This window comes from Bos grunniens, chromosome 26 (assembly GCF_055505025.1).
Source record: "Bos grunniens cultivar Pamir isolate PY7600 chromosome 26, Bosgru_T2T1.0, whole genome shotgun sequence".
Lineage (NCBI taxonomy): Eukaryota > Metazoa > Chordata > Mammalia > Artiodactyla > Bovidae > Bos > Bos grunniens.
The window spans coordinates 31,847,703-31,865,122 of NC_141190.1; the positions used below are offsets into that span (position 1 = coordinate 31,847,703).

A 17,420-nucleotide genomic window follows, 5' to 3' on the forward strand; every position below is an offset into this window, starting at 1 on the left:
CTTGTAAGATTGACTTCAGTGAGAGTCCCATGTTTCTGGGGAAAAGTGGATATTTTGGCTGCCCCAGAACCTGATGGTTTATATGTGTCCCAGAGATGGAACCCATGGGAGGTCTGCAAGATGGTGAAGGAAATGACATCCCACTCCAGTATTCTCACCTGGATAATCCCATGGACAGGGGAGCCTGGTGGGCTATAGTTCATGGGTTGCAGAGGAGTCAGGCATGTCTTTGCAATTAAACAACAGAGATGGAACCCATGGGAGGTCTGGAAAATAACCTCCTGTTAGAGCTCTCTACATGCTCAGTAATTTCCGATTCTTTGTGACCCCATGGATTGTAGCCCATTGGACTCCTCTGTCCAAGGACCTTTCCAGGCAAGAATACTGGAGTGGGTGGCATTTCCTCTTCCAGGGGATCTTCCCCATCCAGGGATTGAATCCAGGTCTCCTGCATTGACAGGCAGATTCTTTTGTACTCAGCCACTGGGGAAACTCCACCTGTTAGAGCTGGTCGTCTACTGAAGACACACAGGGGGTGCAAAGTTCTGCTCTCCAGACTGTCATACCTGCCAAGTACAGAAGCTGTTCTCGGGTGGGAGCCCTGAGGAATGGCATCAGTTGGGGCCTCCAGTAATGCAATTACTTTTAATCAGCCTTTAATGAGGATATAAGCGGCCTCCACTTACCTCTGTGGCAGAGAGGCAACTACACATAAACCTCAATTACTCAGACATTTAAAAATCAATTTCAAATAAAATGTCCAGGTGATGGAACTAAAGGGATTAGAAGGCTCAGGATGTGTGCACAGGCCTGGCACGGCTTGTCAGTGCAATGGAGGTAGACAGCTCCTGTAACTCAATAAAGCTGGCCGGCTTTGTGCCCCGAGGGGCTTAGGGGAACAGGTCTTATCTCCCAGCTCCTCCCAGAAGCAGAGGAAGATTCCATTGACAAAGAAGAGAGCGCAAAATGACTTCTGCATGCTCAGACTATGGCAAATGTTATCCTCATTTTATTTTATAGTTGGTGAAGAGGAAATGTAGCCTTAGGCTACCACTGAAGCCCCCTCCCTCCTAACCTGGCCTCCAACTGGCCTAGCAGATCAGATATATTACTATTTCTGTGGACAATCTCGACTTTTTTTTTGCCAGTCATATCTCCTTATCATCCCCATCAACCTGCTGGTAATTTAGCTCAATAAACTTTTATCGAGCGTGTACCATGTAGCAGGCACTGTGCTGAGAAACACGGGGACACAAAGGTGAGGACATTGAAGTCTCTGCTTCACTTTACAGGGTAGAAGAAATGAGGCCAGCTCCCTGCCTGATCAAGGTTTACAGTCCTCCAAAACCAAGGTGCTTGTATATTTAGACATGGTAGGCTCTTTCATGTCTGAGCCTCAGTCCCTGTGGACAGGACAGAGCCCTGGGGATCAGCTGCTTAGCTATTCTTTTGATTCTGTGTGTTCAAGATGTTTATTCCAATTACTTTCTTCTCCTTTGTTATTTGCCTTAATTTCTCCATGTTGTAAGGTAACATACTTTTTTGGACTGTTGTGTGGATTAAATGAGCTACAATATTGTTATTGTTGTTCAGTTGTTAAGTCATATATGACTCTTTGCTACCCCACCAAGCTTTCCTGTCTTTCACTATCTCCTGGAGCTTGCTCAAACTCATGTCCACTGAGTTGGTCATGCCATTTAACCAACTCATCCTCTGTTGCCCCCTTCTCCTCTTGCCCTCAGTCTTTCCCAGCATCAAGGTCTTTCCCAATGAATCAACTCTTAGTATCAGGTGGTCAAAGTATTGGAGCTTCAGCTTATTGTAGTGGGTACAAATAGAGTTGTCTGTGTGGTACTACCATTCCTGTATTGAGAATTATCACCATTCATATTGTATTCAATGGTGTCCCTTGGAGTTGTCAAAGTATAATGTTACAAAAGTTAAAAACATGACTCACACCAAATGGAATGAATCTGAATCAAAAATCTATTCAGCTTATTAATTCATGAGGAGATCATTAGGATGGCAAATCTGGTTCAGATGAGAATCAGGAAGGGAATTTATACAGTCACTCAGTCAAGGAGATACTGAAATGAGTTTGTTAATAAATTATAAAACTGGTTAATGACTTACAGAGCAATAAAACTATAGCCTTCTGGTTTTCTATCTTATAGAAATTGACCAGTCAGTAAACCCAGGTCTCTCGCATTGTAGGCAGACGCTTTACTGTCTGAGCCACCAGGGAAGTCAATCAAATACTAGTAAATAGAAAATTCAAACACAGGCAGATTCTCCCAGGTCACAGATGTAGCAAATATTTTAAAGGTCTAGATAGCAAGTATTTTTGGCTTTCTAGATCATACAACCTCTACTGAAGCTACTACCTTGGATACTGTAGCCCCCAAACTACCTTAGGTAATAACCAAATGGATGTGGTTGTTCCAGTAAAATTTTATGTACACATACATATGGCTGATGTTCATAGCTTGCCAACTCCTACCCAGATGATTAAATAGCCAGGGAAACAATGCCTAAGTGTGACACTGAGGGCACATGAAGTTATCTATTAATAATTTTGGTTCATTTTTCTTAACAGAATCAAATTGAATGGGGCCTCCTGAAATTGCTGCTGCACCCCACCCCTCAACCACCTATATGGATTCAGCAGAGCATTTATGTTTATTCAGATGGACCACATTCTCTCCCTCCCTGTCCTCATCAGTATTGTCTGGACCATGGTTGGCACCTGACCCAAACTCAAAATCTGAAATGGAAGTAAATAATTCTTATCCAAGGCTGGTTGCTTTTATTTATTTGGCTGTACTGGTCTTAGTTGCATCATGTGGGATCTTTAACTGGGGCGTGTGGGATCTAATTCCTTAGCCAGGGATGGAACTTGGGCCCCCTGCGTTGGGATTGAGGAGTCTTAGCCACTGGACCACAGGGAAGTCCCTAGTTGCTTTCTTGAGTGAAAGAAGTATATACTCTGGGGATGATGGATGAAGTAATTTTCTGCCACCTAATCCAGAAAGCAAAGGAATTGCGGTCAGAAGAAACCTGCTCACTGCCTCTCTGTGCCTCAGTTTCACTCTCCACACAGTGAGGGTAATAGTGGAAGAAATAGCTGAATAAATCCCTACCTCATGGGATGGTTGTATAGTTTAAGTGTGATAATGTGAGTAAAGCATCCAGCTTAGAGCACAGTGTGTGTGCTGTAAAAAGTGACTTCTCTTGCCTTTGATCCCTTTCCTAGCCTCTCCCATGGCTCCAATGCTAAATGGCTTTAGTATCAATACAGAAATTTTGCTGATACCACACCTCTGCCTCCTCTCTGCTTGAGTTCTGCCCTTTCCTCTTGACATTGATGTTTTCTTTCACCATTGAGAGCTAACTTTTAACTTAAACTGCTTCTTGTAACTTCCTGCTTTGTGCTTGAGTAACTATCCTGACTTCTCTCTTTTCTTCTATGAGTGAGGAGGAGCAGAGAGGACCAAGCAGAGCAAGAGTGTGGCTGAATGCTTTAAATAGATGATCTCTAAACCTCGTAACTATTCACTTTTAGGGACACATTATCTTTTTTTACTTTATTTACATAAAGTCAAATTTATTGAAATGAAACTTACAAAGGCAAAATTCAAAATTTGGGGTGTGCAGTTACATAAGCTCTGACAATCACTTATGTAACTAACATCACCCTGAAATATTTCCATGTGCACCTTTGTGCTCAATCCTGTATCCTCTCCTTCGATTCTGCCTTTGTAATTTTGTCATTTAAAAAATTTCGTATAAATGCAATTTTGTATCTGGTTTCTTTCACTTAGAATAATGTTCTTAATGTTCACCCACCCATGTTGGAGCAGGTAAAGTAGCTCATTTCTTTTTATTCTTGAATAGAAATCCACTGTATGGTTGTATAAGTGTTTTTTTTTTTAATGGAACTATAGTTGATCTACAATGTTATGCTAATTTCAGCTGTACAGCAGTGACTCAGTTATACACATATATACATTCTTTCTTAAAATATTCTTTTCTATTATGATTGAATATAATTCCCTGTGCTACACAGTAAGACCATTGTTTACGCATTCTAAATACAACAGTTTGCATCTTCCAACCTCAAACTCCTAATCTATCCCTTACATACCACCCCTCTCCCACTTTACAATCACAAATCTGATCTCTATGTCTGTGAATCTGCTTCTGTTTTGTATAGTTTCATTTGTGCCATATTTTAATTTCATTTTTTATTGAAGTAGTTAATTTACATTGTAGTGCCAATCTCTGCTGTGCAGCAAAGTGAAAGTGACTCAGTTATAAACATATATACATTCTTCTTTAAAAAAATATTCTCTTGTGGTTTATCCCAGGAGATTGGATATAGTTCCTTGTGTTATACAGTAGACCTTGTTGTTTATCCATTCTAAATGCAATAGTTTGCATCTACCAACCCCAAACTCCCAGTCCATTCCTCTCCCTCCCCACTTCACCTTAATGACAAGTCTGCTATGTTCATGATTCTATTTCATAAATAGATTCATTTGTGCCATATGTTAGATTCCACATATAAATGAAATCATATGGTATTTGTCTTTTTCTTTCTGACTTACTTCACTTAGTATGATAATCTCTACTTGCATCCATGTTGCTGAAAATGGCATTATTTCATTCTTTTTTTATGGCCATAGTACTATATGGCTGAGTATCCCATTGTATATATGCACCACATCTTCTTTATCCATTCATCTGCCGATGGATATTTCGGTTGTTTCCATGTCTTGGCTTTTGTAAATAGTGCCACTATAAACATAAGGGTGCATGTATCTTTTTCAATTATAGTTTTCTCCACATATTTGCCCAGGAGTGGATTTTCTGGATCACATGGAAACTCTATATGTTTAGTTTTCTGAGGAACCTCCATCCTGCTCTCCACGGGGGCTGCAGCACCTTGCATTCTCACCAACAGTGTAGGAGGGTTTCCTTCTCTTCATACTCGATTTTTTGATGATAATCATTTTGACTTGTATGAGGTGATTATCTCATTTAGTTTTGATTGCATTTCCCTAATAATTAGTGATGTTAATAATTAGTGATGTTGAGTATCTTTTCATGTTCCTACTGGCCATCTGTATATGTTCTTTGGAGAAATGTCTATTAAGGTCTTCTGCCAGTGTTTTGATTCGATTTTTTGTTGTTGAGTTGTATAGGTTGTTTGTATATTTTGGAGATTAAGCCTTTGTCAGTCATGTCATTCTGGTCAAAAAAGGAAAAAGTAATTACATATGTCAAATAATTCAAATGAGTCATAGGGATTGTTTTAATTAAAACCAAATTTTGTTGCAAAAGAATTATTTTAACAGGTATACAGCATGCCTATCACATTGTGGTTAACAAAAAATGTAATTGGATTAAGTAACTTCTGACTGGTTAAGAGGGTAATAGATGTAGGAACAGACAATCTGGGCTTTTGTGTGGTATTTTTGATACTTTTCTATTTATTTTGCTGCATGGCAAAAATAAAAGTCCAAATTCTTCCTGGGCTGTTTCATAACTGATAGATGAACTTGGCCTAATTGTTGATCCATAGAGAATGGTTGGAAATACCAATACCCTCAAGGTTAAATTTCCCAACTTTTGTTGTGGACATATTTAGTCAACTAATGATCTCCTCCTGCTGTTAGCTTTGGCAGAAACTGCAACCCTTGTTCTGAAAGGAACACAAAATAATTCTCAAGGGGAACAAATACCTGTGGAAGCGCCCAAAGAACTAAAATGAAGATTGCACAATGTGGAGGAGAGATTTTAAACTTCTTACTGAAAGAAAAATGAAAAAATAATCTGCAAACACAGGGATGTACTTCCATGATTTGAATGAATTAAGCTGAAAAAAACCCTCACATCCAGAGATCCAAAGGACTCGTTGGAAATCTTAATGTCTCTCTTCCAAGTAAACTCTAAGTAGCCTGAAGAAACTTTCATTTGAGGTCAGTCTCATCCACTCATCCATCATCCATCCACCATTCATCCATCATCCCCCTATCCATCTAGCCATCATCCATCATCCATCCATCTCAATATATACTGGACATCTACTGAGGAGAATACAAAGATGTCAAGACAGGCTGTTACCTTCAAGAAGCTTAATGGAAGCACCACAGTCTGGTCTTTGTAGGTTTGTTTTAGCTAATATTTATTGGGATGGCCAAAATGTTCATTTGGATTTTTACATAAGAGGGAACAGAAAAAGCCAAATGGACTTTGTGGCCAACCCAATGCTTAGCATTAACTATGCAACAGGCACTCTTCCCTAGTGGCTTAGTTGGTAAAGAATCCACCTGCAATGCAGGAAACCTAGGTTCAATCCCTAGATTGGGAAGATCTCACAGAGAAGAAAATGGCAACCCACTCCAGTATACTTGTCTGGGAAACCCAAGGACAGAGGAGACTGACGGGTTATAGTCCATGCGGTTGCCAAAAGTATGACATGATTTAGCAACTAAACCACCACCACATGCTTAAACAGCAGGACAAATATCTCATTTAGTTTTTACAACTGTTCTATGAGAACACTGTATCATTTTCCTTTCAGGAAACTAAGGTATGGAAAAATTCTATACTAGTGTGTACATATACAGTAGCTAGCAGCAGATCTAAGCCTCGAATGAAGTCCATGTGACTTTAAGGTCAGTATCATGCTTTTGTCAGGGGCTTCCCTGATAACTCAGTTGGTAAAGAATCTGTGATGCAGGAGACCCTAGACTTCCTGGGTCTGGAAGATCCACTGGAGAAGGGATAGGCTACCCACTTCAGTATTCTTTGGCTTCCCTTGTGCCCAATGTGAGAGACATGGGTTCAGTCCCTGGAGAAGGAAAAAGCTACCCACTCCAGTATTCTGGCCCAGGGAATTCCATGGACTGTATATAGTCCATGGGGTTGCAAAGAGTCAGACACGACTGAGTGACTTTCACATCACGCTTTTAAATTTTAGATTATGAAACTAGTTTACATAAGATACAAATTTAGACCATGACTGTTCTTGTCCTAAAGTCTGGCAAATAGTGATAGTTATATTTTTAGAATGTGAAAATTATAATCATTATGTGTTTGTATGTGTTCCTTGGAGTGTCTTGAGAGTTTATGAAGAAGTGTGCCATATAGGCAGTATTAGTGAAGAATGTGTATCTTGCACCCAAATAGCTCACTTTTGGAGAAGGCAATGGCAACCCACTCTGGTACTCTTGCCTGGAAGGTCCCATGGGTGGAGGAACCTGGTGGGCTGAAGTCCCTGGGGTCGCTGGGAGTCGGACACGACTGGGCGACTTCACTTTTACTTTTCACTTTCATGCATTGGAGAAGGAAATGGCAACCCACTCCAGTGTTCTTGCCTGGAGAATCCCAGGGACAGGGCCTGGTGGGCTGCTGTCTATGGGGTCGCACAGAGTTGGACACAACTGAAGCAGCCTCAGCAGCAACAGCAGCAGCAGCTCACTTTTAGTTGCAAAAAGCTGAGATCCTCCATTTGAAAGCTATTCCATTTGGTCATCAAGGGTTTTTGGTCTTTATGCTATCAACAAGAATGTCCTAGTAAGTGTCTGAAATCTTAGGAGTAGTAACAAATTTATTGAATGAGTTCTTAACCACATGGTTTGTGAGGATTCTGACCAGAGAGTGATAGTATGATGGCACACTCAACTGGGAGTTATTACAAAGGTGTGAGCAAAGCTAAGAGGAAATGATAAGGGTTGGTTAAGTACCCTGGGCTTAGTAAGAGGGAGGTCTCTTTTCCATGTTCTCCCTTTGCTCCCCTGGAATGAGGAGGGAGGAAACCATGCCTGGATCCCTGAGAGAGTTATAGCTGCAACTCAGGCTGCAGATATGGAAGAGGACTGCCTGCCAGAAGTTGGGAGGCTTTGGGAAGAGGAGCTCAGGCAGCAAAGAAAGAATGACAACAAATACATTCTCTTTCCTCCTGCCCTCCAGTACCCTGATGTCTCCATTGGCCAGAGGTCAAGGTTACATGGGTGAAGTAATGCAAAAGTGCCCCTTCCCAGAGCACAGAACAGGACAGGGAAGAGTGGACAGAGGATCTGGAAAGGCAGATGGACTTAGTCAGCAGGAGGGCTGAGTCAGGAGTAATTTGTCGCTAATCACATTTAAAGTAAAGCAGTTTGCAAATTACTTTCTTTTGTAAATTAAAGCAGATTCAACATTACCCCTGCAATAGTTTTCTCTTATTCACTTTCATTTAGATTTTCTTTTATGCTTCTGAGATAAAAGGGAGGACTTACAGCTCCCTAGTGGGCTGGGGATTATGTATAGCCCTTCTTATCCTCAGCAGGATGTGTCTGATCTGGGAATGTCATCACTGGGACCTATGACAGGAAAGGGTACTTGAATAGACCCCTAGTAATAGGGGAAAGGAGAATGAGGATGTGTATGCTCAGAACACTGGAGAAGAGAAAGGAGCAGAAAAAAGGGACAACAATTAAAATGCAATGGCATTAATATTTTGCCTAGAGCTGATGCTCCAATGATTAAGAAGCCTCCCTCTCTCTCACCCGGGAAACTGGACCCAGTTGTAATGGGAGGAAAGGAGCGACATTACAGTTTTTCATTTTGTGCAGAGGCTAGTCACACACACATGCCTCTCAAAGTAGATTATTAAAGTGAGTCCAAGCTGCCATTATCATAAACAGGAGGTAGAGAGAGGACCGCTTGAGGAAGGATGTTTTTCCTTATCCCAGAGTCTGCCTGTTAGTAGAGGGCATGCTGAGTGGGGGACAAAAATCTCCCTCTGGGCTCTGAGAACAAGTTTCCAGGGGATTTGAGAGAAGGAAGTCCCACAGTGCTATAGGTATGTTCATAATTATCTATTTCCCTGTCAAGAAATTGGCTTTCATCCTTCATTTCTGGCTGGATATTAAGCATCTTCTCGAGGCAATTTTGAAACTCTCTCTGCACACACATGCACACACACACAGCTGACAGGGCACTATGCACGATGGGAGACTTGAAAACTGAACTGGGGCATACTGCAGTAAGTTAAATACAGTAAATATATCCTTGGCAAGACTTGAAAAAAAATCCTGGATTTTCCCCAGAAATAATTTCATAATAACAGAAGTGAAAAAGAAGGAAAAAATAAACTAAATAAACTAAAACTTCCAAGTCCATCTCAGTCACAGGGAACGTCCACTTAAGTTTTTCAAGAAGCTATTACCAAAATCCTAAAATCCATGCTGAATTCCAACGAACCTCTTTCCATTCCAAGTCGCTACTTACTGGTAACAGCATTTCTATTATCCATGTTGAGCAATGGCTTATAGAAGAATAAGGGATTTAGAATCCAGTATCTGAATTAGCAGGCTGTTTCCAGTAAGTAATCTGAAACACCAAGAAATGCCAAAAACATAATTACTAATCCAAATAGCCCTTTGTATTTGCATAAATAGAACTAGAGATCGAACTCTGGTTAATAGAGATCATTTACTCTTATGTTCATAGTTTTAATGTGATATGAACTGTAATGATTGCTTTTTACATTACACTGTCACCGTCATTTGAAACATCCTGAAAAGAGAGAGATGATTGACTTGAAATGTAGTAGCAAGGTAGGTGCAGTCTTTCTCTGCAAATCCTTGGCTTAAAACTTGGGGAACACACAGGAAATTGTTGAAAGAATTTCAGCTTAGCTTTTCCTGAGGTTTTCATTCAAATGTCAGTGCTTTTATATGAAAGAGGCCTAGTGTTCGTCAGGACTCAAAGGGTTTGGGAGGGAGGGCATGAAATCTTGCTGTATCTCTTGCTTGAATTAACACAGTGATCACTCCCTTGGTGGCTCAGATGGTAAAGAATCTGCCTGCAATACAGGAGACCTGGGATTGGTCCCTAGGTCAGGAAATCCCCTGGATAAGGGAATGACTACCCACCCCAGTATTGCCTGGAGAATTCCATGGACAGAGGAGATTGGTGGGCTACAGTCCACGGAGTCGCAAAGAGTCAGATGTGACTGAATGACTAACACTTTCACTACCAATTCTGGTCCACACATTTTCTCCAGTTTTTCCAAGGTAGGGGTCATTTTGTCCCCTCCAGATGACTTGCAAAGTTCTTGAAAGACCCAGGAAGACTGAATTGTATTACTATTTCAAAATCCTAGGAAACACTGAAAAGGCAGTGGATCAAAGAGGTCAGGTTCTGCAAAGAGTGTTTGCAGAAACAAACCTGGCTCCATACCTTTCCCACCAGTGTCACCTGTCTCTAATAACTCAAGCTCAAAACTTAGGTCTGCTTTCATTTTTCCTATTTTCTTCAAAGGAACTTAGTTATGAAGTCCTTATCATTGCATTCAGCAGCTTGCAATAGAGCTAACCCAGTGAACCACGGTATAACAGGGAAGTGTTACTGGTTGTCCAACTAACACTCATTCCATTCCCCTTCTCTTTTGCTGGAGAAGCCTCTCCCACTGCAGAGACTGAAAGTACCATGACTTGCTAAGGTGTAAGCATGAGACTTAGCCATGGTCTATACAAGCAAGTCTGCTAGGAGGTCTCTGGAAACAGTTTTATCCTCCTAAGGCAAACAGACACAGGACACACATTTAAGAATGGTTACAATTAGAAGAACTGACAGTACCAAGTGTTGGAGAGGATAGAGAACAACTGGACCTCTATTACAATCCTTTTGAAGATAATCAGTTTCACATGTGGAGAAGGCAATGGCACCTCACTCCAGTACTCTTGCCTGGAAAATCCCATGGACAGAGGAGCCTGGTAGGCTGCAGTCCATGGGGTCACTAAGAGTCGGATGTGACTGAGTGACTTCACTTTCACTTTTCACTTTCATGCACTGGAGAAGGAAATGGCAACCCACTCCAGTGTTCTTGCCTGGAGAATCCCAGGAACGGGGGAGCCTGGTAGGCTGCCGTCTATGGGGTCGCACACAGTCAGACATGACTGAAGCGACTTAGCAGCAACAGCAGCAGTTTCACATGAAAGATGAATATATGTTCATCAGAAGTATTGGCCTGTAATTTTATTTACTTGTGATGTCCCTGTTTGGTTTTGGTATCAGGGTGACATTGGCCTTGTAAAATGAGTTTAGGAGTGTTCCTTCCTGTTCAGAATTCTGGAAGGGTTTAGTAAGTACTGGCATTCATTCTCCATTAAATGTTTAGTAAAATTCACCAGCAAAACCATCTGGTCCTGGGCTTTCTTTGCTGTGAGGTTTTTGATTATCAGTTCAGTCTCTTTACTTGTTGCCAATGTGTTCAGATTTTCTACTTAGTGATTTAGTCATGGTGTATTGTATTTTTTTTTCTTCAAGGAATTTGTCTACTTCTTTTAGGTTATTTAACTTGTTGGTGTATAATCGTTTATAACAGTCTTTTACAATCCTTTGTATTTCCATGGTATCAGTTGTAATGCATCCTCTTTGAGTTTTGATTTTATTTGAGTCTTCTCTCTTTATTTCTTAGTCTAGCTAAAGATTTCTGAATTTCATTTATCTTTTCAAATAATCAGCTCTTAGTTTCATTGGCCATTTCTATTTTTTTCCTGGTCTCTATTGCATTTATTTCTGCGCTAATCTTTGTTATTTCCCTCCTTCTACTAACTGGTTCAGTTTGTTCTTCTTTTTCTAGTTTTTTAAAGTGTAAAGTTAAGTTGTTTATTTGAGATCTTTTTCCTTATTTCAGGCATTTACTGCTGTAAACTTCCCTTTTAGAACTGTTCTGTAGCATCCCATAAGTTTTGGTAAGTTGTGCTTTTATTTTCATTTATTTGTTGATTTTCCTTTTGATACTTGGTAGGGTTTCAATCTTAAAGTTGCTAAGACTTGTTTTGTTACCTTTGTGTGATCTATCCTGGAGAATCTTCTGTGTGCACTTGAGAAGAATGTGAATTCTGGTACTATTTAGTGGAATGTTCTATACATGTCTGTTAGGTCCAAAAAATGGTTCAAGTCCAACATTTGCTATAGATTTTCAGTCTGAATGGTCTACTCTTGAAAATAGGGTGTTGAAGTCCTCTACTTGTTCTTAGTCACTTAGTCATGTCTGACTCTTTGTGACCCCATGGACTGTAGCACACCAGGCTCCTCTTCTCCAGGCAAGAATACTGGAGTGTGTTGCCATGCCCTTTTCCAGGAGATCTTCCCAACCTAGGGATCCAACCCAGGTCTCCCACATTGCAAGTGGATTCTTTACCATCTGAGCCACCAGGGAAGCCCCAGACTACTGGAGTGGGTTTCCTAGCCCTTCTCCAGAGGAATTTCCTGACCTAGGAATAGGAATTGAACCGGGATCTCCTGCATTGCAGAAGGATTCTTTACCAGTTGAGCTACCAGGGAAGCCTGTTGAAGTCTTCTACTCTTATTTTATTTGTGTATGTCTCCTCCCTCAGATCTATTAGTTTGGCTTAATATATTCACGTACTCTGATGTTGCGTGTTTATATATTTATGATTGTTACATCTTCTTGATGAACTGACCCCTTTAATACAACAATGGTTTCTTGTTACCATGTTTGGCTTAAAGCCTCTTTTGTCAGATATAAGTATACCTACGACTGCTTTCTTTTGGTCTCCACTTGCATGGAATACCTTTTCCCATTTCTTCATTTTGAGCCTGTGTGTATTTTTAAAGCTGAAGTGAGTCTATTATAGGCAGCATTTAGTTGTTTCTTATTTTTTACCCATCTGTTCACTCTGCATCTTTTGATTAGAAATGTTAATTTAGAGTAATTATTGTCAGGTAAAAGAAGGCTGAACGCCAAAGAATTGATGCTTTTGAACTGTGGTGTTGGAGAAGAGTCTTGAGAGTCCCTTGGACTGCAAGGAGATCCAACCAGTCCATTCTGAAGGAGATCAGCCCTGGGATTTCTTTGGAAGAAATGATGCTAAAGCTGGAACTCCAGTACTTTGGCCACCTCATGCGAAGAGTTGACTCATTGGAAAAGACTCTGGTGCTGGAAGGGATTGGAGGCAGGACGAGAAGGGGACGACAGAGGATGAGATGGCTGGATGGCATCACTGACTCGATGGACGTGAGTCTGAGTGAACTCTGGGAGTTGGTGATGGACAGGGAGGTCTGGCATGCTGCAATTTATGGGGTTGCAAAGAGTCAGACACGACTGAGCGACTGAACTGAACTGAACTGAACTGAAGGACTTACTAGTGGCATCTTATGAATTGCTTTCTTGCCAAGAACATGCTGATGCTTATTATACCCATTATCTAATCCTCCAACTACATGAAATAGTAGGTAGCTCTTTGCTATTGGGTTCTTTGAGCTCTTTGACATTGGGCTTAACAATATTTTTTCGGATCTGTCTCCAAAGGCAAGAAAAGCAAAAATAAGCAAACTAGATGACTTTAAACTGAAAAGCTTTTACCTAGTAAAGGAAATCATTAACAAAATGAAAAGACAACCTACTGAATGAGAGAATACATTTGCAAATAATATATCTAAAAGAGGCTAATGTCTAAAATATATATAAAGGAGTCATGCAACTTATTATCAAAGGAAACAATTCAATTTAAAAAATGGGCAGAGGACTTGAATAAACATTTTTCCTAGAAAGACATACAGATGGCCAGACACATGAAAAGATGTTCAACATCACTAATCATCAGAGATATGCATTCTAAAACCACGATGAGGTATCACCTCACACCTGTCAGAATTGCTGTCATCAAAATGATCACAAATAATGTATTGGGGAGGATGCAGAGAAAAGGGAACCCTTGTGCAATGTTGGTGGTAATGTAAACTGATAGAGTCACTATGGAAAACAGTATGGAGGTTCCATTTTAAATAAAATTAGCACTAATATATGATCCAGCAATTCCACTTCTGGGTAATTATCCAAATAATACGAAAACACTAATTTAAAAAGTATGCGCACCCTATGTTCTTTGCAGGATTATTTTTAATAGCCAAGATATGGAACCAACCTAAGTATCCATTGGTAGATAAATTGATAAAGAAGATGCAGTATGGGTGTATATATAATATATAATGCATAGTATAATATAGATAATTATATATTATATATATACCCATACCACATCTTTTATATATATATATTATATATACACATACCACATCTTCTTTATCCATATATATATCAGATCAGATCAGATCAGTCGCTCAGTCATGTCCGACTCTTTGCGACCCCATGAATCACAGCACGCCAGGCCTCTCTGTCCATCACCAACTCCCGGAGTTCAGTCAGACTCATATCCATCAAGTCAGTGATGCCATCCAGCCATCTCATCCTCTGTCGTCTCCTTCTCCTCCTGCCCCCAATCCCTCCCAGCATCAGAGTCTTTTCCAGTGAGTCAACTCTTCGCATGAGGTGGCCAAATTACTGGAGTTTCAGCTTTAGCATCATTCCTTCCAAAGAAATCCCAGGGCTGATCTCCTTCAGAATGGGCTGGTTGGAGATATATATATATATATATATATATATACACACATATATATGAAGTGAAGTGAAAGTTGGTCAGTCGTGTCCAACTCTTTGCGACCCCATGGACTATTCAGTCCATGGAATTCTCCAAGCCAGAATACTGGAGTGGGTAGACTTTCCCTTCTCTAGGGGATCTTCCCAACCCATGGATTGAACCTAGGTCTCCCGCATTGGCAGCAAATTGGACACAACTGAGTGACTAAGCTCAACACACACACACAAACTCTCTCACACACACACATATTTATATTAGAGAGGGTTGCTGTTTCCTTCTCCAGGGGATCTTCCCAATCCAGGGATGGGACTTGCATCTCTTTCTTTGCAGGCAGATTCTTTACCAACTGAGCCACCAAGCACCAAGGAAGCCCTATATATGGAATATTACTCAGCCATAAAAAGAAGAAAATTTTGCCATTTATGACAGCAAGGGATGGACCTAAAGGGTATTACTCCAATTGAAATAAGTCAGAGAAAGAAAAGACCATATGATTTCACCTATATGTGGGATCTAAAAACCAAAACAGAAATAGACTCTTACATGCAGAAAGCAAACTAGTGGTTGCCAGAGGGGAGCGGAGTATGGGGTTGGAAAAAATAGGTGAAGGAGAATAAGAGGTACAAAGTTCTAGTTACAAAATGAATAATTCATGAGGATGTAATAAATAGCATAGGGCATACAGTCAATAATATTGTAATAACTTTGTACGATGACAGATGGTTATCAAACCATGATGATCAATTTGTAATTTTTTTTTCTTTTTTTTTTTTTTCTCTAATTTTATTTTATTTTTAAACTTTACATAATTGTATTAGTTTTGCCAAATATCAAAATGAATCCGCCACAGGTATACATGTGTTCCCCATCCCCAACCCTCCTCCCTCCTCCCTCCCCATACCATCCCTCTGGGCCGTCCCAGTGCACCAGCCCCAAGCATCCAGCATTATGCATCGAACCTGGACTGGCAACTCGTTTCCTACATGATATTTTACATGTTTCATTGCCATTCTCCCAAATCTTCCCACCCTCTCCCTCTCCCACAGAGTCCATAAGACTGTTCTATACATCAGTGTCTCTTTTGCTGTCTCGTACACCGGGTTATTGTTACCATCTTTCTAAATTCCATATATATGCGTTAGTATACTGTATTTATGTTTTTCCTTCTGGCTTACTTCACTCTGTATAATAGGCTCCAGTTTCATCCACCTCATAATATTTTTAATATATAATATTTGTAATATTTGTAATAATTTGTAATAAATGTCAAACCAGTATGTTGTACACCGGAAACTCTATAATATTGTATGGCAACTATACCGCAATTAAAAAAAGTAGGTGCTACCATTAGACTAGGGTTTCTTAGCCTTAGCCTTGGTACTATTAACATTTGGGGGCTAGATAGTTCTTCATTAGACTGGTTAGCAGCATCCCAGATATGCCAGTAACTTCCCACTACCCTCAGTTATGACAATCAAAAGTGTTTTCAGACACTGTCCCTAGAGTGGATGGGCTTCATTATTGTACCCAGTTGAACACTGTTGCATTAGACAGAATTTACAGATAAGGGGCCCAAGGTTTGAAGAAGTCAATTACTAGCCCAAAGGTACTTTGCTGGTAAAGGACAGTGTGAAGATATCAGCCTAGATTTGCTTGTCTTTAAACTCTTGAATTAATATTCTTTATTGCATATTCAAACTTGACTTCTTCCCTTCCCCACATACATCATTTGGACTAACAGGCTGAGGTCCTCCCATCAGAAGCAGAAGATGTACTGATTTCTCATTCACCTCATTGCACAGTCATTTGTCGGGAATGCCTCTCCCCAACTCAGCCTTTACCTCTCTGCCAATTCACATCTTGTGCTATTCTGGATTAATGCATGGACCAGTTTAGCCAACCCTGCTAGAGAATGGGGGGTCATCCTTAGAAATATTTGATGAGTAGATCCTCAGAAAAAATCTGGATTTCTTACCAGCCTAGCCATGTGAATCTTCAGAGTCTCTGCCATTTTATTTGTAAAGGAAAAATGTTATTTCACTCTGCACTCTCCCCAAAGATGAATAGTAACTCACACCAGTTACAGAATCATAAGTAGTTAGGGCTCCAGGAGCTTAAAAAACTGTCACACTGAACCATCTCAGTCTACAGATGTAAAGGTTGAGGCCCATTAAACAAAATGAGAAACTCAAAATCATACACCTTGAAACCCCAAATCCAGGGTCTTTTGTATTATATTCTTCTCTTTCTAGAAATGACAAAACTCAGAAGCATGAAACTATTTCAGAGGTGATTTGAATTATTGGTGAATTATACATAGAATTATATTTAATGGTTCTATTTCCGAATAATATTTTATAGATGAAATTCATTATTTTTAAAATTACTCTTCTAAAATGACAAATTTCATTAATGGCTCTGCAGTTTCTTTTAGCATTTTCTGTGTTTTAAGCACTTATATGCCGAGCGCTCTCTCTCTCATTTAACTCTTACAATGTAAAGTAGGTACAATGAACATTATATCAGCTAGGAAACAGGAACCACTGTAAGATTCTGAGCAGAAGGAATTTGACTGGGAAAATTGGTTCTATCAGAGTGGGAGAGCTAAGAAAGTAATAAGGGGGCAGGAAGTCAACTCAAGAGATTATCAACAACAGGAAGCTGCTTCTCCACTCCCTGTGGGGCTGGAGGCATAAGAGAAGGTGGTGTCACTGAGTTCAAAAGTGGGGCCCTCTGAGAGGAAGGGGCCCTCTATGAACTGACACTGGAAGAGATACTGCTATTTCCAGAGATCTGACAGGAAGTGGAGAGACAGAAGGGGGAGAATACCTTGACATCTCTCCAGCCCCCACCATCCAGCCTCCCACCAGTGCATCTCATTACCTAGGAGCCTAGGGAGCAAGGGACCCTGGGAAATAAGATTCCCTGAAACACAGGGCAGATGAAGCATAGAGAATG

At 40.4% G+C, this 17,420-nt stretch overlaps 1 protein-coding gene and 1 long non-coding RNA gene across 10 annotated transcripts in view; one reads left to right on the forward strand and one right to left on the reverse strand.

Annotated features, from left to right (window-relative positions):
* The window catches only part of LOC147344332 (uncharacterized), a 92,647-nt gene extending 89,976 nt beyond the window's left edge, over positions 1-2,671 (forward strand). For all 5 annotated transcript variants that reach the window (XR_015155784.1, XR_015155781.1, XR_015155779.1 and 2 more), the window contains one exon: positions 2,597-2,671. This is a non-coding gene — a long non-coding RNA (uncharacterized LOC147344332). The remainder of the gene's footprint in view (positions 1-2,596) is intronic.
* The window catches only part of LOC147344333 (uncharacterized), a 492,915-nt gene that overhangs the window by 37,484 nt on the left and 438,011 nt on the right, over positions 1-17,420 (reverse strand). The window lies entirely within an intron of this gene.